This window comes from Agelaius tricolor, unplaced genomic scaffold (assembly GCF_023055355.1).
Source record: "Agelaius tricolor isolate 1412-34295 unplaced genomic scaffold, bAgeTri1.0.p SCAF_3, whole genome shotgun sequence".
NCBI classification, from domain to species: domain Eukaryota; kingdom Metazoa; phylum Chordata; class Aves; order Passeriformes; family Icteridae; genus Agelaius; species Agelaius tricolor.
The window spans coordinates 55228916-55253108 of NW_027269263.1; the positions used below are offsets into that span (position 1 = coordinate 55228916).

Consider the following 24193-nt stretch of genomic DNA (forward strand, 5'->3'; position numbering starts at 1 on the left):
TAGGAGCACTGAAAGTAGCAAAACTGAAAGGAAAGAAAAGAATAGGGAATATAAAATGCACATCATGGCAGGATAATTCATCTGGGGTTTTTTCTCACCTTCATAACTACTCCAGCCTTTTTTCTGCCAGCTCTCTGTCTATTACAGAACAGATACAATTCACCAAGAGAAAAAGGGCTGCATGCTGCCTGTTAGGATGGAAGAAAAGCGTTCAGAAGCCATGTTTGCATGGCTGTGAATCACAGGGCTTTGATAGGAACTGTACAAGTCCTATCAAAACCTATGCTAGAAACCAACAGCATAGGAAAGGATACAGGAGGAAGAAATGAAGGAAAAAACTAGAACCTAAATTTCAGGGATCTCAATTGTATTTTTGTTTAAATATTTTCTCTTATGTTCAGTCAAACATATTTTGTAATACAAGCACAGAATTCTAAAAATGGGTGGTTTTCTGTCTAGAATAAGTGGGTGACAATATGAATACTGAATATCCAATTGGATTGTTCCAGGTAACCTGTGAATCAGCAAAAGTAATTTTGTGTGATTAATCTGAGGAATAACAGCAGCTGCACTCCATGTTCTAGCAATACAATTTATTTAGCAGATTTACAATCTATTGATAACACCTGAACATAACAGCAACAACCAAAAATCAATGTGACTATTAATGATTTGAATTTGACCTGGCAAGGATAGTATTTACATGGCATGCAGGAGACTATTAGTTAAATCATGCAATCAAAATATTACCTGACAGAAATTGTGTATTTTAGAATATATTGTGCTAACATATGGTAAACATCTTGCTGTGTGAAACAAGTCCTGTGCAAGAGTACAGGTTTCAATATCTGAAGTCCTTTATCATATGCAACTAGAGCTCCATTAGTTTTTGTACTTTGAATACCCCTGAAGTAGGCCTTAAATTGAGCAAAACACCTCAAATGAAAAAGTGTAGCTTTTCTTTTAGTACTTAATCCATCATTCTTGGCATGACAAACATAACATGTTCACAAGTACCAGAGTCTTCCACAGTAAAAGGTTGATCCTTCACTTTATTTCCATTCACTTAGTCAAAAGTCACACATGAGAACAGATTCACCAGAAACATTTCAAGTGGTAACAGGAGCCAGAAAAAGTCCTGAAGAAATGCAAGTAGAGGTAAGCATAGTGAAGCAGATACCCAAATTTAGGAAATTTGTCATTACATCTACTTGGAAGTGGTTGCTTTTATAATGTCAGCAGTTAACCACAATTCAAACAGAAAGACTAAAAAGATATTTAGAGTGGTGACAGCTTCAGATTCAACAGATAAAGGAATTCAATGTCTGCTTGAGATATATGGTTCCATTTTCAGCTGTGATTGTTGATGCAGATAAGACTATTGCAAGACAAATTACATCTTAAAAAAATTATGTCCAAGCAGGTTCAGAAATATTTCAGTTCACTCACCCAAACTGAACAATATCCTCTATGCAAACAGTGCAATTAATAATGAAGATGCTTTCATCAGCTTATTGCTAAGTATACTTCTGTGCTCTACATCAATCTGTCTTTTAACTCAACATTACAAAGAATCTCAAGTTTTTTTCACTGTCCTTGGGAAGTCATATTAACAAACAAAACCACTTGCCTTTTAGACAGTCGACTCTTCTATCCATGATAAATATGTTGTTCCATTACAGATTATTTTGGCAAGTGAAGGAATCCTCCTTAGACATACATGGCCCTAAACATTAATGTACCACCCTGAAAAGTAGATGCTTCTTCTTCTCACTGAGTTTCCAGGATTGGGTAATTCTGCTTGATTTTGGGCTCCTTTCAAAGACTAGGAGGGACTCAGTGCCTCAAAAGGTAGAAAAAGACATATCATTCAAAGGCAAAGGCTTAAATTCCCATTCTTTATCTCCCTAGATAAGCAATGTTTTATCATAGCTACCTAGCAATGCTGCCTTCTAGGTAGGCATAATGCTTCTTCAGCAGCAAGGAGAATCACAGCCTCTGAAAACAGGTTGCCTGCTTTAGTGCCACAAGCACAGTCCTTGCACTGCACAAACTGTCCAAGTGGTCTGTGAGACCAGCTTAATTGTCAGCTGAAACATGATCAAAGTCAATCTTCATCCAGTGCATACTTGCAGCTTCCACAGTCTGCATCACTTCAGAGCTGGTACCCCACTCATTAGTGTGATCTGCTATTGTCCTAATGAGTCCACTGGCTTGTCAAGAGCCCTGTTATCTCAAACATAAAATAATTGTGTGCTTTTTAAAACTGCTCTCTCAAGAGTACAGGAAAATAGAAAAGCATGGTTCAAAATGATTAATTCACAGTGAAAATCTTTGAGCAGTACATTTAATTACCTAGACATTCTCAATTTATACCTACAAGGAGATAAAACCGTAGTCAACTCTTCCAGAAAGCAAAAAAATTTTCCAGATCTTTGGGGTTTTTTAATCTCCTTTTAGTGGATTTCAATTGCCAAAATATCCCAGTTTCCCAAAGCTGGACATTTCTGTTACACTGGCTGCCAAAGTTCCCAATGCAATGCCAGTTTTTTTGATCAAGCTCACTAATAGTTCAGCTAAAACATATCAATAGTTTCACCAGCTTTAAGCCCACAATGTTACTTCACTAAAAGAGGATTCTGCATCAGTCTTAAAGCAATTGCTACTGCCTTTTGGCAACAGTGTGATTTTAACATGAGCAAAGTCAATAACTACCTGTTCTCTAGCTTGACACAGAACATGTGGAACTTCCCAAACTAAATTTGCCATTATACTTCAACTATGTAATAGAAATTGTAGTATATTTCATAGAATCAAAGAATGGCTTGGATTGGAAATTCCCTAAAGATCATCTAGTTCCAACCCCTCTGCTGTGGACAGGGACACTTTTCCATCAGACCAGGTTGCTCAGAGCTCCATTGGGCCTTGAATAGTTCCAGGGACAAGATATCCACAACTCCTCTGGGCAACATGCTCCAGTGCCTCACCACCCTCACCATAAAAAATTTTGTCCTAATATCTAATCTAAACCTACTCTGAGTTTGAACCGTTCCCCCTTGTCCTGTCACTACAAGCCCTTGTAAAAAGTCCTTCTCCATCTTTCTTGTATGCTCCCTTCAGGTACTGGAAGGCCACAATAAAGTCATCCCTAAACCTTCTTTTCCCTTTTCCAGGCTGAACAAACCCTTATATTTATAAAGATTATGGTAAATATTAATGCTATTCTATTCCAAAAGTACTACTTAGCATTTATATGTCTTTGCTATAGTAAAATTTTTCTTTACAAAGGAATTCAGAGTTCAGGAAGAATAATATAAAATAAAATAGGCAAGAAGAATTCCCTGCCACTTTGATTTATTGTTATACAAAACTTAGGCTCTACCCACAATTAGCTAGCTAATATCCTTTAGAGTGTACATTTGTTTTGAAAATATAAGATAAACAGAAAATAATTACACATGCTGATGGGTAATTTCAAACAATCTCATCATGACAATGTACAGGTTTATCCAGTTCTCCTAGTTGTCTTGTCTGGCTCTAATAAACCAAAGATTTAACTATTTTCCCCAGCAGCAGTACCACAAAAAACTCCTCCAAAATCTGTTTACGTAAGACAGAGAGATAAAAAGAAAAAGGGAATAGTTCTTAAGGGAAAGCTTTCCAGTAATTTTCCAAATAAAATCCTAGCCTCAAAACAGTTCAGAACTTAGATAATGAGAACACTAATGCAAGCTGTTAATTACTTTTTATTTCTGTGAAAATTGCAAGATATTTTGAGTGTAATTGGTACAGCTTCTCTACAATATTACTCCAAAGGCACTAGGAGGAGCTCTAATTGCTCCCCAAAAGACACTAATTTCCACCTAATAGCTATTAAAGCAGGCCCAGTTTATTGGGTTTGTTGATGCAGATTTTGTGTAACAAGTTCGAAATACACCCATAGCACAAAAATGGAACTTTATTACTAGAGCTAAAAAAGACCTCCTTCAGAACAAATGTTCCTTGTTAGTGTGGTCTTTCTCTGTACATATTTATCTTTATGTCTGTTAACACAGTTCATCCTGTACACATACTTTATATCTTCCCTTCAGAAGTTGGATGGTGATGGCTACAGGTGACTTGCCCTACCAGGCTAGTAACACTGCCTGAGTGGATACACAATAATGTACATATATTATATAAAAACTTTTTCTGGTTTGGAAGAACACTATGATGACCAGAGATAAAAGGCAACTCTCTGTAGAAACCTGGTTTTAAATAGACATTTAAATAATATCTTTAACTCATTAGACATGCACATTTAAGCTAGATGTGGTTAGGTACTAAGAACTGCATTACAGTTACCTTAGATTACATCTACACGACCACAAACATCTCCCCAGGCAGCAATTTCCTCTTTGCAGCCCAAAGAGCACCATGCAGACCAAATCTCCTCTGTCATGTTCACTCTGTACTTGTAGTGCTCAGTGTCTATTCCATGCTCATAGGTGTCTTCTGACCTGCACACTTCTTCAACACAGCACGCTCACTGTGTTTGTTTGCCTGCCCAGGACACAGAAACAGACACCCAAAGGATGGCTCCTACCTCTGTACAGCAGTCTGTACAGTGACATCTGCTTTCACTGATCTTACTGCTGCATCAGCTGCATTTGCTCCTTGTACTTCTTCCAGAGGGTCTCTGATGTCTTCTCTTTCTAATTTGTGGATCTGGCTTTTTCCAGCATATGGGATCAAGAGAATTGCTCCACACATCATAGGTTTTACTCCAGGTCAAGGGCCTGAGCAGCCCTTTCAGATATGTGGTACTGCTGTGGTAGGTCAGCACACCTGAGCCACCACCATTCTGTTTCTGACAGGAATGACTAATGTATACATAGAGGACAAACAACAGTGGGACCACAATTTTCTGTGTGTCAAGGAGCCTAACATTTGCTATTTAGCACTAACACCCCATTTCCCAGGACACTATACTGCCCTCCAGAGCTATGCCATCATAATAAAAGAAAGAGAAACCCATGTATGTCCACAATGAACAAGCTTGGTGGGGAAGACTGAATAATTTGAATGTTGGTTTCCCAAATATATATAACATAAGGTTGGTCAGGCTCTACCACCTGCAGGGGCCCCTCAGCTGCATTGGAAACATCAACAAAAACCATATCCTATTTGTTATCTTCCACGAGGTTCCTACCAAGAAATAAATGTCAAAGGCTCCATCAACCTTGGAGAAAGATGAATACAACAGCTGCACTTGAGACACCAAGGTCAGAAAGGTAAAGCCAAGATCCTTTTCCCAGGCACAGACACACCAGCCTACCCAAGGTTCAAATACCACCCTAAGGCTTGGCAGACACTGTGTGTCTCCTCCTAATAAAAACACACAAGTACTCACTGATGCACTCCCACTAGCTTGAGCACCTCAGTACCTTGACCAGTGCATTTGTCAACTGACTACATGATGGCAAACCATAAGGGGCTGGATGAATACCAATAGGCCCAATCCCAGGAGTGGGATCTGCTTCCCCAAACATGCAAAAGCTCTGCAGCAGTCCCTGGGATAGTTTCCCAAAGGAAATTACTATGATTTCAAATTGAAAGGTCAGTGCCATGGAGAGAAGAGCCATTTGCACACAGCTCTAATGCTGAAAGAAATAGTTGTCACAAGGAGAGAAAAACAGTTTCAGATGCTCAGCTCCAGATATAATTTGTACTTTTAAGATTAAAAGCTGCAGCTGGCATTAGTAACAGTCTGGCAGCCATGGAAGCTGTAGAGAATCCTGGCAGTCCTGAGGAGATGATATTTCTGCCTACATTCAGAGGCAGAAGATATTGCTATACAGACCTGTGGTTAAGAAAACTGAATTTTAAAAAGCTGCCTAGGCAAGCTGAGAGATCAGTGAGGCCAGTATTGGTCCATGCAGTTTGAACAGGTCATCCTAAACAACAGCTGTAATTCTGAAAAATAATCTCTCCAGTTGTTGTAGCATCCATTATTGGAATTTACAGCACAGATTCCAATCACCTCTACCTCAAAAGATGGGCTTTAAGACATTCCATCCTGCATTGAAGAGAAGCATACAGGTCCAATGAAAGGCCAGCATCAGTGCCACCATGGCACTGTTATCCTCAGTGTATTCATTCAAAAGCCCAGGACATAAACATTTTCTTTCTTGGGTCCAGCTGCTTTTCACTAAATGCTACTCACATAAAAGTGGAGCTTTTCTGCATTCTACCTTCATCTTGGTATCAGGTAACTCATCTCTGCATCTACCTTCAGTATCCAGAAGGAATCTTCTCATGCATGAGTGACTTGGATATTTTGTCCAATTCTATGTTATCTCTGTTTTTTTCTAATCTGCTTCTACTTTGGCTAGATAAGGCTGCAGGGAGACCACAGCTTCTGTTTCCACTAGCTTGAGCATCTTAGTCAAGCTCAACATTCAAAAAAAAAAGCTGCTAACATGCCACCTTGTCATGCATCAAGGCAGCATTCTCTTCCTCCTTTGCTACAAGTCCTTAAAGTAGTTAATCTGGTCAATATCTACAAAAGTCAAGCTTAATTGTATTCAGTAGACACTCTCCCAAGCTACACTCTTCCAATAATCCTGAAAATATATGCACAGGAGAAGTTAGTCCTTTAGGCAAGTAAGCCTTTACTTACATACCTTGGAAGAAGTCAGTGGACACACTCCAGTTCTTGCAGCCTACTGCTTTCACACTTGTAGATCTGTTTTGCAGCATCTGGAAGAACATGGCCATTACCAGAAGTCAGGAGTTAGCAGAGTGAGTGGGTGATGCAGATTTTTATTTTGTCAGCTGAACTGTCATCTGTGGGAGCACAAGGTAAAGCTGAGAAAGCAGAGAAGCAGTACCTCTCTTAAGAAATATTGCAGATGTATTGGATTCTTGTGACACTGAGCAAAAGCTGGAGGAAAGGAATTAGAATGACTTTGTGTTGTCAGAGCTGTCACACAAAACTGAATTTCAGGTAGGGGAATTTAGGAAGGGAAAAGATAAAGTAAGCTGTTTGTGAGCAGGTCAAACTGAATAACAGTCAGAATATCAACAGTATGAAACTGTATAAAATGACAGCCTTCGCATCCATCTGTCCAAACAGATCACTCTGTTGAGTTTGGTTTTGGCAGCGAATAAAGATTAAAGAGCTTAGACAGGGACTCTAATATGAAAACCTTTCCTCTTAAGACTGGAGCCACACTTGAAGTTTGTTGATGAGCAGAAGAGGGTAGCTGTTCCCTCCAGAGTGTCATTGTGCTGTTCCTCAAAGCCCAAACTTGCTGCAGCTGGCAGTAACACAACTCATACAATACAAATCAAGTTAAATAGGCCAGTTTAATGAGTTTTCTGTATTGACTACCCATATCTTCAGGAACATCCAGGGACTCTACCTGCTGAACTACTGATAGTTTGGTGCTATTTATTAACTTTAGAAGTGGTTTTAGCATAAGCATCACACTTACCAATTGCAGCTTGAACTCGTTTGTTATGTATCAGCAGTTTTCAACCACTAGCAATAATCTCCCACTTAGACTTGCTTCAGTGTTGCTTGTTTCCTGCTTCAACTTACAAGACAGAGCTGCTTCTAGACTTCCCTTTTAGATATTGGATGGCCCAAACATCATGGGGTTCTTCCTGGGGATGAATGATGAACCTGAGGGAACTGGCTGATGCCATTGTAATGCTACTGTATAATCCTTGACTCACCACAAAAATTGGGAGGAATGCTTGAAAACTAGAACGCAGCAAGTGTCATCCTATCTTCAAGAAGGGGGACCCAGGGGACTACAGGCCAGTCAGACTCAGCTTGATCTCTTGGAAGGTGATGGAGTAGCTAATCCTGGAAACCATTTCTAAGCACATGAAAGACAAGAATCATAAGGAAGAGTCAGCATGGATTCACCAAGTGCAGGTCATGCTTGACAAACTTGACAACCTTCTATGATGAAATTACTATCCTGGTAGAAAAGGGTGGAGCAGTGAATATTTAATAAGTCTTTAGTAAGGCTTTCCAACACTGTACCACAAGATTCTCACAGGGAAGCTGCCGAAGTATAGGCTGGATGAGCAGACAGGGAGGTGGAACAAAAAGTGACTGATTGGCCAGGCCCAGGGCGTGGTGATCAGTGGCATGAAGGCGAGCTGGAAGGCAGTAACTGGCAATGTACCCCAGGGGTCAGTACTAGGTTTGATCCTGTTTACCACTTTCACTAGGTGGTGATGTAAAGTGTACACTCAGCCAGTTTGCAAATGACACAAAATTGAGAGCAAGGGCCAAAGAGCCACGCTTCCATCCCAAGGGAGCTTAACAGGCTGGAGAAACAGGCCAACAGGAACCCCAGGAAGTTGAATAAGAAGTACTAAGTCCTGCAGCTGGAGAAGAACAACCTCATGCACCAGGACATCAGGGGAGACATGACTAAGAAAACAGCTTTCAGAAAATAACCTGAAAGGAGTGTGAAAAGGGGACAAAATCAAACTCTTTCAAGATGTGCCCATTGACACAACCAGAGGCAAGGGTCACAAACTGAAACACAAGTGACATTGCTTGAACATCAGGAAACATTTTTGCACCATGAAGATGACTGAGCACTGGTACAGGTTGCCTGGAGAGGTGCTAGAATCTCCCTCCTTGGATACAGGGTCATAGTGTTGGGCAACCAGCTCTAAGTGGCCCTGCTTGAATAGGGTGGATGGACCAGAAGACATCCAAATGTTCACCCCAATCTCAACCATTTTGTGATATTTATTGCTTCCCTCTCAACTTCATTGAGCCACTGGGACTTTTTCTCGTTGTGATGATACCTTTCATTTCTTCAGCTACACTGACATTTTGGGACAAATTTCTCCCCAGTATTTGCAGAGTAGAGCCCTGGGTGTCAGATTAAAGCACCACACAAATGAGTAGGAACAGACCTGCCAGATGGTAAGGTTTGATCTGAGCAGTGCAAGTTTCAGCACTGCTTCCAGGGATCATCATCTCAGGAATTTCTGAGTCAAAAGTGAATTTTTGTACTTAATAGTAATTGAGATATTTTTCTTCTATGAATTAATCCAATCAGTTTTGGAACACATCTTTAGCTTCCACAGTGTCCTGTGATGACCACAGTTCCACAGCTGAATAGGATGTTATGATGAATTATATTTTGCACCCTACCATGGGCTAGGTGGCTTTGACACCCACTAACTCTTGCACAGAATGAGAGTGGAAGAAGTTCCCTATGTAGTTTGTGCCATTCACAGCTTTACACATGCATAAACCAGTTGTCTCTTTGAGATCAGAGCCTGGATGAGGATTCAGCAAACTGTCCCCCATACAGGAATCATTTGATTCCTTGATCACAAAATCAGACACATATTCAATAGAATGTTTCCAGTTTTACTATATTCTTGAGATAACAAGAAAAATTATAAAGTGTTCAAGATGTCAGTACACCCAGATTTATACAGCAATATATCCATTTAGTGATGAACAGTTCAGGACAGAAAAAAAACATGAGCAGAGGATGTTGCTGAGAGAGGATGATGTTAATTGCATCTAAGCTTCCCAATGGAGCATGATGGCTTTAAAGCTGTGAATAAGCCTGGGAAATGCAGCATTTCTACACAAGGCAGTGAAAAGGACTCTAAGGACAGAAGCAGCAGCTGCAAAGAGAGGAACAAGTAGCATCTACAGACTTTAACTATTCATGAGATAAGTCATAGCCACAGTATTGATGTTCAAGACCATAGAAACAAAAGTTATAGCTGAAATATGCAATGACTTTTCGACTGTGTGTATAGTAAAATAAGAAAATACAAAGACCAAGTGAATTTTTGTGTAGAAAAAAAAAACACCTATTACTGTCCTTTTTCATCACCAAATATATCAAACAAGAGACCAATTACTTACTTTTATAAACAAGAAGGCAGAAAAGCTTCAGATTTTTGTGAAGACATTAATAAAACCTCCCTGACTCTACCACAGCACTCAGGCATGTCCCATTCACAAAACTGCTGGCTACTTTGGTCTGTAGCAGGATTAGGTTTGTTTAAAATTTGGCAACCACTCAAATTTTGCTTATTCTGTCTCCAGGAGAGCAGCTCTTCTCAGAAAATTTACACATTTCTTTTATTTTCAGACTGCTACCTTCATCAGTTTTATGCTTCCACTGTTTGCCAGAGCAATTGAAGCCTGTAAAGTATCATGTTAGCATGGAATGGCAGCAGTCACTAGATTTTCATGGTAACTATCTCCAAAACATGTTCATACTTTTCAAAGATGTATTCATCAGCAGGAAATGCAGACCTGTCAGCAAATATACGGTGCTTGGAAGCTCTTGCAAATAAACAATGATTTTAATTTGCTAGAGATAGTTCAACATATTTATGTAGCAATCTCACAAAGCAATACTCTGATTATTTCAGCAGCTCCTGCAAGCAATGCGCACAGTGAGCATTTTTGTCCTAATAAACACTTCCAGGTCTAAGACAAGAAGTAGAATAGAAAATTAAGATCTCAAAACAGAACCATGCTTAAAATAATACTTCAGGTTTACCTCTGATGTTTAAAGAGGAACAAAAAAAAAATGCAAGATTGAACAATAAATATAAAGCTAAATACAGGGATTATTGCACAAGTGTAGTGAGACTGATGAATGAGGATGAATTGCATGAATTTTTTGTTAACCCTCTCTGCACTAAGAGGATAATATAGATATGATAATATGGCACATTTAACAGACTTTATTTTTTTGAATTCCTAAAGAAAAGCAACCTGGCAGAGACAATGCTAATGTCAAATCACTGTCATCACAGATATTCTATTAAACACTTCTTGCAGTTCTAACCTTGAAAAACTTTATACTTGAATATTGACTGTGTTACTTTTTTTTTTTTTTTTTGGTGATAATGACTAGATTTAGTATAACAATCATATGCTTGTTATAGAGATTTGGACAATCTAGACTGTTAGTCCATAGCCCACCAGTCATAGATACAACTGGTGCCCTGCTAAATTTCATTTGTAGCAAAGAGATCTGTTGTATATTGATTTAATCCTAGCAAGTTAGAGCATATTTGTTTTCTATGATTTCTGACTTCATAAAAGGCAAATAGTACCTAACTAACCTAGTGGCCTTCTATAATTGAATTACTGGATCAGTGGACAAGGGAAAAGCAACTTATGTATCTACCTTGACTTCTGAAAGGCCTTTGACACAGGAAATTGATCAATATTTACATGTGCCACAATCCAGATTTGGATATTTCTGTAATTTATGTTCCACTACAAATATTTTGTCTTATATACTTAACTTTCAAAAAATTCCACTCATGGTGGAATGATGAAAAAGATAGTTAATTACAGTTTCTTAAATTAAACTAGCTCTGCAACAGATATTTTGGAGGAGTTGACTGTGATACAAAGTGCTTCACAGTCTCTATGACTCTGTCCCAAGTCAAAATCTGATTAATTGTACAGTAAAAACCTTGAATGATCTCCAGATAGGCAGAAAATAGGATGTGCCAAAAATAGTTAAATCCAAAATCTTCCATTGCACATACTTCAAAAGAGCTCAAAGCCCAATTTTTTACCAATAAAAAGACTAAGTCAAAGCATAATTGATCAAATAGGAATAAGACATTTACAGCCATTTGTAACCAATGTGATCAAAGGCAGAAAAGTAAACCTATAGTAGCAGTACAAGGAATTTTAACATTATTTCAGTATTGCAGCAAGCAATACAGCCACATGAAGAAATATATTTATAATAAGAGTGAAATAATTTCAGCTTGTGAGTACTAAAATGAACTCTCAGCCTCAAAGACTTCTTAATGATTGCAGATCCATTTACATAGTACATTCTCTCCACTGTTTTGTGGGAAAAGGTTAGCAAAATACAACTGCAAGGAGATCACAAAGCAAGGATTTAATGAAATACATGACAAAAAATGAGGAAAACAGTCTTCCAACTAAAAATGAGTAACTTCCAACTTAAAATGAGTAACTTATTGCGCTGAGTGCAATATATTTGGAAACCTCTGACTGACTGAAAAGTAATGCCAATCAGCAAGACTGGACCAGGATTTGGGATATTGTTGCCTGGCTGCTGACCCTGCAATTTGGGCGACTGGCACAAAACCACACAGAATTAAGAAGCAATACTTAATCTTTGAATGTAACATATGTGGAGATTAAGACTTACTGAAATTTCTCAGCCACCAATACACACAAAGTCAGCATAAAAGAGGAATTTTTTCCAGTCCAGTGATTTTCATAAATGTTTTAATAGCTTATAAAATTTGAACTGTTTTTGCTTCACTGATATTTTAAAAATATTCCTAACAATAATAATTCATACTAATCATCTAGGCTCAAAATTTTGCTCATGTCCATTTTGTTCCAGTTTTTCATGAAACAAGACTGTTTTGTACATGGACTGGACATGAGCCCTACTGTACATGAATCCTGAGAGATCAGAAATGAAATGCAAATAATTAATGAAAGACCAACAATTGTTAATCTACAACTAATGGATGAGATTATCCAGCTGGAGGTTGGGACTGACCTCTTTTAATAGAATGGATATATTTGAGATTTGGGCTTTGCAAATGAGCCATAACTGAGGAGAGAGAATTTTTGCAGTGAGAGAAGAGAATTATGGTGAGGTGGATGCTGTCAACGAGACTCTCTCCAGAACTGGACAAATTTTGTTGGGAACAAATTATTCTGTGCAGAAAAAATGAGTTATTATCTGAGAGTATTTTTGAAGATTTATCTTATGGAAAGTAAAACTAGTGGCCAACATATTGACAGCCCAGGTATTCACTCCTGTCACTATACTCCAAAGTCATGCATCCAAATATGGCCTAGTCTGGCTTTGCAGTAGACTTGTTGATACAGTATTCATCAAAAGCTTGAGGCCATAAATCAACAGGAAGTCCCACTTCACTGATTACAAAAAGTTATAAAGAAATTGAAAGATATACTTATTGCAGAGTATATTTGCAGAACCAAATCTCACTTTTTAGCATAGAAGGAGGAGGATGCCAGACCTCCTGAAACTGTTAAACACAAAGATCAAATACCCATCCAGAAACTCTTCGAGGAAATCACCATGCTTTGAATAGTAACAGAAGTCTGTGAGTCTTTAGTATTAGACTTTTGCACACAGCAGACAAAATCAGCTCAAATAATACTGTTAAACAGTACTTGTGACTGAGAAATTCACTGTGGTTTGTGTTGTGTGGTACTATTGGCTGACTATCCAAGAGAAAGCAATGCTGCATTTGTCTATACCAACACACACCATCTAAAACCAGCAGTGTTTAAAGACACTGACTACATCAAAACTGTGCCTGGTTCTTCAAACAAGTTAAAAGAAATTTGCCAAGCAGTCTGCAGATGGATTTCATGACCTAGTTTTGTGCATTAGGGAAAGAAAGAAAAAAAAATGGAAATAGATCAAATACAGACTTGCTCTTTTGGGGGATAAGGGGAGCAGAAAGGAATAGCTCTGCTTTCCTCCTAGTCCTTAGAGGAAGAAAAGAAAAATAACTGCAAGGTACTTTGTCACTCACAACCTCATTCACCTTGAATAAGACACATGAGATTCTCACATGAACAGCTGCAAACTTTCAGAACCAGCAGCAGCTGAGTGTCACTTTGCATACAATTGCAAGACTCATATGAACTCCCAACTGATTAAACCATTCTCCCATAGGTAACAGTAAAAAGTCCTTACAAGCTGTGTTCACATTACAAAATAATCCTAAGAAGCAAGCCTGGGAGTGGCCAGACATCTCATCTACATATTAAATACCCCAGAAATTCAAATGGCTCAGTCTAGAATGAAACCACAGAGTGATTTGGGTAAAATACTAGCAGGGATTGCTTTTCAGAGGTTGCATGGACAAGATCTTGCTAATATCACATCACCATGTCTGTGCCAACAGATTTGTGGCTTCTGAAACTCTGACAAACATCTCAACACCATATTCTAGGGCATCCTATATTCATCCTTTCCTTCTTGCCACAGAGTCACCAACTTAGCAAACTGCAAGTTGCTAAGTTGGTGACTCTGTGGCAAGACCCATTACTTACCCATTACTTTGGGGCAGAGCCTGTGTCTGCAATCATAGCAGGGGAGCACCAGAGCCCAATACTGCAGCCTAAACCAGCATCACACAGAAAAAGAAATGAGCACTGAGTTACTAACACACCAGAAAGGATGGTCAGCTGCCCTTCCCTGCTATGATGAGCTGTTTAACTGCAAGCAGATGCAGCAGCATTTGATTGTGCATGGCCACTGCTCTAAGGCCTTCTGCTGCTACTGAGGCTCAGGACTGAAAGGGTGATGTGGCTTCTATGTCAGGCCCTCAACCTGACCATGCTCTGAAAGGAATGACATTCTCTCAGTCAGGCCTGCCTTCTTCTCCTCAATGCAAAGCCTCTGAGTTTCCATGGTGCCAAACTCCTTTGGTCCTCACACCTCTTTGTCAGCCACCCACACACATCTTGTGGGCCAGGGCTTGAGCAGTGGCCTGGGAGCAATTGTTCCTGTGGCATCACTGCTTAGGTGGACAGGGCAATGACCAACACACGTGAAGACCTCGTTTTCCTTTCTATTTAAGAACTCATCTGGAACAAAGCTTATTAAAATTAATATTTTTCTGTAGTGAACATCTGGCTAATTTTTTTCAACATGACTGAAACAGGACCACTCATTTATTCCAAATACATGTTTTGTTCCCTCTGATAGTACAGAGCCTATTGCATAGTTCCCTTTCTAGCAAGTCTTACTGGAAGCTGGTGGACAGACCACTACTGCTGTAGGTAACCAGTCCCTGAGAGCTGTTCAGTGGCTGAAGTGAATGCCAAATCCATTCTGAGAGAGGCTTAATTACACTGCAATACTGACTAAAATAATAAGGACTTTGTACTCAGTACTCTTGTTAACAGACTGCAAGGGAAAGAAATGAAATTGTGCCCTTTCATTTCCAGAGTTGGAACACCACCCATGGATGTGGTAGGAAGCCTGCCAGGAAGCCAGCCACAGCCAATATTGATAACACCAGATAAATGCACATTACAGCAAGCAGCTGTGCCACTGGGTGTTGCACCCTTGGTGCCACAGGCTCAGTTGCCTTTCTCATGAGCACTTTGATACACATACCTTCTTTGGAAAGAGGCAAAAGCATGGAGGACTTGGCACACTTGCAATGAACATTAACTCAGATATTTGACTGACTTTGTTGTGGCTCGTGGTTTTTATCATACTGCTGAGATAAGAACAGCCAGTGTAAGCAGACTTTTTAGTCTATCACCACAAGTACAGGAACTATCTAAGTGTGCTCTGTTTACATGCTCAGTGTCAGTGACAGCATGCTGAGTATCACAATATACTGTTCACACAGCAATGCATTTACTGAAGTGATTGAGCCAACTGCAATGCAATTTCAATACTGCAATCATTTACACACAGTAGATGGAATTGTACCATTAGGAAGTTTATACACCTTAATGCTTTTCAAATCAGTTTAATAACATTATATCACAGTATTTGACAGTGCCACAATATTTTTTGTATCAGCATTGTGTAAGATCCAAGATAATCACTATCAGGAGTAGCAACAGGGATGGCAAGCACTGTGCCAAGCAGGAAAAGGGAGGGAACTGATGCTGCGGCCAGATGTGGCAGTAGGGCTTGACCTTCTTGCCACATGGATGCCTGGCATGAGTCCTGGCACTGGGGCAGGCACCACTTGTGCCTGCAGCAGTCTGGTGAAGGACCACAGGAAACAAACATGCCAAAGTCAAGAAATGTCTTAGGGAATAAGAAAAGTCCTCTGAGGGACAAGAATAGGAGTAGAGAACAAAGATGGGAGAATCTGCCAGAAGTTGGACTGAGAATATGCCAGGAGTTGGACTGAGAGTATTTCTTTGAAGACAAGAGGGATGCTAACACATCCTTGGAAAAATATGAATGAGGGTTAAACTAGAGGACTGTTCCCTTCCAGTCCTGTTATTTGCTTCACCCTTGATTTGCTACTGGTGATAGACATTAAGAATTACTGTGAAATTAGAATAATGATATTGCTTAATCTGAGCAGCATGCTGGTACACAAAACCTTGCAAAAATAATTATTGTATTTGATACAGTAGATAATTTGTCAAAAGATTCATGCAGTTAAACTTATTTGTACTAAAGCTGTTCCAATTATGAAGAGGGAAAATATTGATTAGAAGTCTCTTGCAGTGACAAGCAACAAGTTTGAAGCACTTAAATTCTCAGTTTCTCAAGAAAATTAATGAAGTCAACACTACTCCTGCTACTTTAACTGAGGAAATAATGAGGGCAGGCCTTACCACTGTCATTGTTGACAATTTTAATATTTTAAGAAAACTACTTGCCTAATTAAGAGCATTATCAGTACTCCTTTATGTTACTTTGAGAATGTTAGTAGATTGGAATTTTTTCCTAGTTTGAAAAAGGCAATAAATAGATAAACAACTGATTCAGAAAATTGTCTGCTTGGTAAAGCAAATGGGAAGTTTTATGCTCTTTCAGTGGTAAACTAGGACCTGCTATAGGATAGCTGAGCTATCATGTATCAGTTACTTGATACAGCACCAGAAGGCTTGGACAGACATAGGAACACTGATTGTCTGATTGCCTTATTGTCAATCATTTTATCTACTTGCAAATCCAGTGAGTGCTACTTAGAATAATTTTTACATTTAAGCCAATGAAATAATAGAATCAGAGAATGTCTTGGGTTGGAAAGGGACCTTAAAGACCATATAATTTCAACCTCCCTGCTGTGGGACACCTTTCACTAGATCAGGTTGCTCAGAGCCCCATCCAACCCAGCCTTGAACATTTCCAGGGATGGGGCAGCCGAAGCTTCTCTGGGTAACCTGTTTCTGTGCCTCACCACACTCACAGTAAAAAATTTCCTCCTAATATCTCATTTAAATGTATGCACTCTTTCAGTTTTCAGCCATTCCCCCCTGCCCTGTCACCACATACTCTTTTAAAAATCTCTCTCCCACTTTTTTGTAGGCTCCCCTCAAGTACTGGAAGGCTACAATTAGGTCACCCTGAAGCCTTCATTCTTATAAAGAAAATTATTTTGTTTTATAACCAGAGCAAAAACATGTACTGGACAACAATGCATTCTCTGGAAGAACTAAAAACATCTAACAACATAAAAAGCTTTGTAGGAATTAAAAAGTTTATATTTTATCACTGCAAACCCAATAAGAATTTGTTTCTATAAATTGCCAAAGTAAATAATTAACCATATGAATAACTGTCCATATAAGAGCCAAGAACCTTCTTCCTTACTAAAACCAGTGTGATCAATCCACTAATAACTGAACAGACAGAGAGGGGAAAAAATATAAAGCTGGGTTATGATTTACCTTGGCGCCACATTCTTCAATTCTGCTTCAGTGGTTTACACTCGTTTGCATCCCCATCTTTATTTGTACTCTTTAAAAAAGCTGATGAAAAATAGACATTATGGTACAATGAAAGAGACCCATAAAAATTAAATTAGAAAAGATATACAAAACCCTAGACATAAGCAAAATGCCTCATATACGGCCCTGTAAACCCACTGGTGCTGTATAGTAATAGCTACAGTTATTAAGAAAATACTTCAAAATGAAATAAGAAGTAAAATAATCCCAAGATGAGCAGTGCTGCCCAGGTCAGACGCAGTGCTGGCCTCTATCTGGTGAGCAAATTCACTTCTGTAGACATTGTAGTGTCTATGCTATAAAGAAGTAGCATGAGTAGAGGCAGAACTTTCTAGTAGACCTAGCCTTATGAAGTTCACCACATTGCATAAACCAGTGGTTTTATATATCCTGTTGTATCCAAGGTCCATATATCTCAGCCACTCTGAAAGTGATGATTGTTCCATACTCTTTTTTTCAAGCAGTCAATGTTGTTTTATGCTCAGCTGTGGGAACTTCCTTTGTAAACCTACATCACTTTGCTAGTTACCATGGCCAAGTGCAAATACTCTCCATCAGGTGGCCCCTAACCCTCCTCCTCACAGCTCTCTTTAACATAACCTTGAAGCCAGTGATCCATAAATTTAGGCTTTCTATTACCTCCTTAGAGACCAGCCACAAGTCCGCTTTATAATTTTTCAGTTGAGGAGTTTTTTTCCCCTTAAAGGCCTGATCAGGAAAGTAAACACCAGCTCCTCAAGGAACTCATCAGTATAATCCCCTGGGAATCTTTCTTCAGGGTCAAGGGAACAGAACAGAGCTGGCAAATTTTTGAAGACATCTTCATGGAGCACACAAATTAGTCACCCCCAGGCACAAGAAATTTTGCAAGGAAGGCAGGAGATGGGAATCACTAAGTCTGCACCTGCTGGTGAAGCTAAAGGGCAAAAAATATGTGCACAGGCAAAGGAGACAAGAGCAGGTAACCTGGGAAGAGTATAGGGATACAGTCCAGCTGTACAGGGATGGGGGGGAGGAGGCCAAGGTGAAATTGGAGCTGAACTTGGCAAGGAATGCAAAGAATAACTGGAAGGGGTTCTACAGGTGTGTGGGGGCTTTTTACAAGAGCATGTAGTGACAAAACAAGGGGGAATGGCTTCCAACTGACAGAGGGCAGGTTTAGATTAGACATTAGGAAGAAATTATTTTCTATGAGGGTGGTGAGGCACTGGAGCAGGGTGCCCAGAGAAGCTGTGGATGCCACATCCCTGAAAGTGTGCAAGTTGAATAGGGCCCTGAGCAACCTGGTCTAGTGGAAGGTGTCCCTGCCCATGGCTGGGAGGTCAGAACTTGATGGTGTTTAAGGTTCCTTCCAACCCAAACCATTCCATGATTCTATGAAATGAAAGCTTTGTCCCTTTAACAGAAGCTGTTTAATCAGCTGGATACTGGCAGCAAACATCCTGAACATCTCCTTCAGTTTCTAATTTAGAATCACAAAGTGCATCATCAGCTATTCAGCAGGAAACAGCAGGAAAGCTTACTTGGGCTTTGAAGTACTCATCTGCTCTGTTAACATGCAGACCATACAGAGTATATAGCAATGCAGTGTACCCCAAAGGATGATGAGAGGGAAAAGCAGGCAGAGGGAAGATGGTTTTCAGAAAGATAAAGGTCAGGAACTCCAGGGACAGCCATTCTTTTGAGGAAATCCAGGTTTTCTCTGGCCTCCTCTAAGAACAGCATAGTTTCAAGCTGCCTTTGTTTAACTTAAAATATCCACAGAATCAAAGGAACCATATGCCATGTACTACTGTATTAGAAGTATTCCCACCACTAGGTGTCAGCCCAATTTAACATATGCACAAATTTTTCTAAATAAACTTTTATTTTGTTATACTTAAATACTTAATAATGAAAATATTTTTTAAAGGCAAGTAGAGCACCTGCTTTCAGAAAGGTACATTTCATAGAATCATTTAGAGTGGAAAAGTCTTTTAAACCTATCCAGTTCAATCATTAACCCAGCCCTGCCAAGTCCACCATTAACCACGACCCTAAGGGCCACATCAACGTGTCTTTAAATATCTCCAGGGATGGTGAATTAACCACTTCCCTGGACTGCCCATTCCAGGGCTTGGACAACCCTTTCAGGGAAGAAATTTTTTTCAATTTCCCATCTAAACCTCCCCTCACACAATTTGAGGACATTTCCTCTTGTTCTATCACTTGCTACTTGGGAGAAGACATTGACCCCCACCTGGCCACAGCCTCCTTTCAGGCAGTTGTAGAGAACAAAGTCTCCCCTGAGCTCCCTTTTTGCCAGGCTGAACACCCCCAGCTCCCTCAGATGCTCCTCATAAGACTTGTGCTCCAGACCCTCCACCAGCTTCATCACCCTTCTCTGGACTTGCTCCAGCACCTCAGTGTCTTTCTTGCAGTGAGAGGCCCAAAACTGAGCACAGGATTTGATGTGCAGCCTCACCAGGGCTGAGTACAGGGCAATCCCTGCCCTGGCCCTGCTGGTCACAATATTTCTGATCCAGACCAGGATGCCATTGGCTTTTTTTGGCCACTTGGGCACACACAGGCTCATGTTCAGCTGCTGTTGATGAGCACCCCAGGTCCTCTTCCACTGAGTAGGTCTCCAAACACTCTGCTCCAGCCTTCAGCACTCCATTGTTGAGGGGTTGTTGAGACCAAGGCGCAAGACTCAGCACTTGACCTTGTGGAATCTCACACAATTGTTCTTGGCACATCAATCCTGTCCAGGCTGTCCAGTGTCCTCTGCAGAGCCTTCCCACCCTCCAGCAGATCAACACTTCCACTTTGGTGCCAACATGTCGCAAACTGACAGGAGGCACTTGATCCCCTTGTGCAGATCATGGATAAAGGAATTAGACAGAGCTGATCCAAATACTGACCCCTGGGGAGCATCACTTGTGCCCAGCCACCAGCTGGATGTGTCACCATGCACCACCACTCTCTGGGCACAGCCATCAGCCAGTTCCCTACCCAGCAAAGAGAGTGCCTTCATCCATTTGGAAGCTGGGGAGATGGTGCACCTTCACTTACAGTGGATAAGTATGGGCCTATTCACAGTACTTAATCTTTTTACAATTTAAATCCCTGATAGCTAAAATGAGAGCTGAAAAGGTTGAGGTAGAATACCTGCTCTGCCACTGTTTTCTGAAGCAATGAATTCATTAACACCACAGAGCCCCTGCTGGTTATGACATAAAAGCAGAGGGACCATTTATCAGCATTTTGTCCAGGGGTGAATCAAATAAAAGTCATATCACTTCTGAAAAGGCTCTGTCTGGGCACTTTCTGTCATTCAAATTAATACCACCCCCTCTCCAGCTGCAGGGTTAAAACACACAGAGTGGGGATGCAACAATGGAAAGAATATTTATTCAGAGTATTATGCCTTCAGTGATAAATATGCATGGGCTCTTCAAAGCAGATTTCAAAACCAAAAAAAGGTGGTTATAAAGTCTCATGTAATTAAATTTTCATTCTCCTCTCTGGGGGAAGCATGATGAGACAAAACTGAATGTGAAAAAATGGACTTGAGTGACATTGCTCTCTGTGAGAAATAGCTTGCAAAGGAGAGTCCCCAGGCAATACCTAATACAGCTTCTGCAGGCTCACCAGGTGGTGTAAAGCACTGCAAAGAAAATAATGGGAGAGCAGGAAGAAGGAGAAAAAAAAACAACAAAAGACAAACAACAACAAAAAAACCTCAGGGAAAAAACCAAACAAAAAAACATTCAGAACCTCCCCCACAAAAACCCAAACTCACTCTCTCATACATTCCCTCCCACAAAACCAAACAGAAAGAAAATCCAAAGAGAGTTCAGCCCCCCAAAAAGCCCAACTGAACTAGCAAGGATCCAAGGAAAAGAACTGTTCCAGAAAAACACTTTCCTTCCCAGCAACGCAGAAACAACAGCCTACAGTCTTTCCTTGCACACAGCCTCCCTCTCCTGTCAAAAACATGAAGTTTCAGTTCTGAAAAATACTTGTATCACAGTGCAACATACAGTCCTTTCACAGCTGACCCAGAATCCCTCTCTGCATCCTGATATCTGACCCTATAAGCACCATAGAGCATTTAAATCAGTGTTAACACCAAAGCTAGGAAGGGTGAAGAAATGAGGGACCTGCTACACAGCTGATAGCAAAAGCCAGTCAGAGATGGCTAATATCAAGGACAGAGTGAATTAAAACATGTAGCAGAAAATTTTATTCCAAACATGAAAATGTGTGTAGCCAAGAGAAGGAAATGGGCCCAAGATGAGAAAATTATTTTCAGAAGAGACATTAGAGATGAGTGAGAACAGAAGACAAAAATGGCCCCTTAACAACCCAAATCAATCTGGAGCTCCAACCTGGATTTCATTTCTAAAACAAATCCTAGGAATGGGATGAGACTTAGGCCCAGACAGGGGCCATATCTCAGACAAAAAAAGTTCTTGAGGGTCTTCTAGTGCATTCTCTAGCAGCTTGCCCTTTCCTTTGGAGTCCCCTTTGCAGCCTTATTCCAACAGAAGCTCCTATCCCAATCAACTTCTGCATGGAGCTAAAACAAAATACAGTTTTGTTACAGCCAAATCTAACATTGTGGTCACTTAGAAAGTTTCTCTAAGGATCAATGCATCCTCTATTCATATATTACACTGATTTCAAGAAAATATAACAATATGCATTATACATTGGATGATGAGGCCATGGAAATTGCTAAATCAAACCAGAAGACTGTATGATGTGGAATTTCAGCCTGCGGCTAAAAAGAAATTGAGTCCCTGTCCTTGGAGGTGCTTAAAATAAAAATGCTTAATGTGACACTTAGTGCCATGGTCTAGTTGAAAAGGTGATGTTAGTCATAGGTTGGACTCAATGATCTCAAAGGTCTTCTCTAACCCAGGTGATTTTGTGACTCTGTACAGTCTTTTCAAACTGTGTGCATAAAACAACACAACACACTAGAGCTGATAGAGAACAGAAGACATGGAATGAACACACTGAGACCCAACAGAAAAAGAACAAATTGTTTAAATTAGTTAGAGATCTGGGGCCCTTTGTTGTGGTCTTCATGTAAGCCATCCACACTCACTGAAGGAACATTAGAAAGAGGTCAGAAATATATGAAACTTCCAGAGCAGAAAAACATTTAAGAGGTGCTCCAGAGGTAAAGTCCTTTGCCCTTTTCTCATGCAAAGAATGACATTCAGACAACTACACTTTACTTACAGACCTCAATTTTCCTGCCAGACATCAACACAAGACAGCTTAGTCACAATCTCTAATCACTTCTACAGATCATACAATGGTTTGGGTTGGAAGGGGACTTTGAAAACTATCTCATTCCAACCTTCCTTCTGTGGGCTGGGATACTCTCCACTAGATCAGGTTGCTCAGAGCCCCATCCAACCTGGCTTTGAGCATCCCCAGGGATGGGACATCCATAAGTTCCCCGGGCAGCCTGTCAGGAGTGCCTCACCACCCCCACAATAATGACTTTTTCCTAGTATTCAACCTAAACTTTCTGGTTTTGAATTTGAACCCATTCTCCCCATTCATTCTGGTGAAGATACATTAATATCTTCATTGGACATTAATATCTTCATTGGATTTTCCTAGAAAAATCCAGGAAAACTACAATATAGATGCTTACCAAGATTACCTCATTTTTTCCATTCTCCTCTTATCTAAGTAATTAATGCACTTCAGGAGACTTTTGCCAAACTCTACCAGACTTCCAGAGACTTAGCAGAAGCTGCCATCGTCTCCAACTAGCACTTCAGGGAACTGCTACCTGCAGAGGAATGAACCTTGGGAGACATGTTGGAAGATCAGTGTTTGAGATACCTGATCTCTAGAAGTTAGTACCTGTATTTCTTCAGGAACCTCAGAAACACTAGCACAGTTTTCTATTCTTTGCCAATGTAAGTGGAAAGAAGAGGAAACATTAACTCAGGCTCAAGCTATCTAGCTCAAGAATCTACAGTAATTGCAACAAATTATTTACTGAAGGAACTAAGAGCGATCCAGGACTTCGAGCCAGCTGTGAGCTGGAACAAGCAGAGAGACTTCAACTATACAATATTTACTGTCAAGGTGCACAGAAAATACACACTGAAAATTTCAGACATCTGGTTTCAGGCAAGAGTAATGTGGTGGGGGCCAAAAAGGACTGTGGTGGGTTGACCCCACTGGAAACAGCTTCTCAGCAATGCCACTCTCTAACTCACGTTCTTATCTAGAGAAGGGAGAGAAAACATTGTAAAAGGCTCTGGGTCAAGATAAGGACAGGAAGAGATCACTCACCAATCACCATTACAGGCAAAACAGACTCAACTGGGGGAAATTAGTTTATTGCCAAACAAATTAGAGTAGGGCAATTAGAGATGGAAATAAAGTATTAAAACACCTTCACCTCACCCCTCCCTTCTTCCCAGGCTCAACTCCACACCCTTCCACAGGGTACAGCCTTTCAGCAACAGACTACCTCAGTGTAGGCATCCCACAGGGCCACACATCCTCGCCCCTCAGAACTCACCCAATCCAGGAACCAAACCCACCCAATGCCACAGCGCCCCTTGGCCGGTGTTTACAGCGAGGCCCTGCTGGGCGGACCCGGTCCGGCTCGGTAGCTCCATTGGGCAGCTCTTTCGTCAATCACTGTGAGGGGCAGCTGCCCGCCGGTCTGTTCTGAGGCCGAGCGCT

At 40.4% G+C, this 24193-nt stretch overlaps 1 long non-coding RNA gene across 2 annotated transcripts; it reads right to left on the bottom strand.

Moving 5' to 3' along the window:
- Nucleotides 1-849: 849 nt before the first annotated feature.
- Nucleotides 850-24184, bottom strand: LOC139588473 (uncharacterized). 2 transcript variants are annotated; one of them, XR_011678689.1, is made up of 3 exons: nt 24049-24184; nt 6666-6741; nt 850-2226 (listed from the first exon to the last, which is right to left on the bottom strand). It is a non-coding gene; the product is annotated as an uncharacterized lncRNA (long non-coding RNA). The 2 variants fall into 2 exon arrangements; XR_011678690.1 differs by lacking the exon at nt 24049-24184 and adding an exon at nt 7723-7861.
- Between the last annotated feature and the right edge of the window lie 9 nt (nt 24185-24193).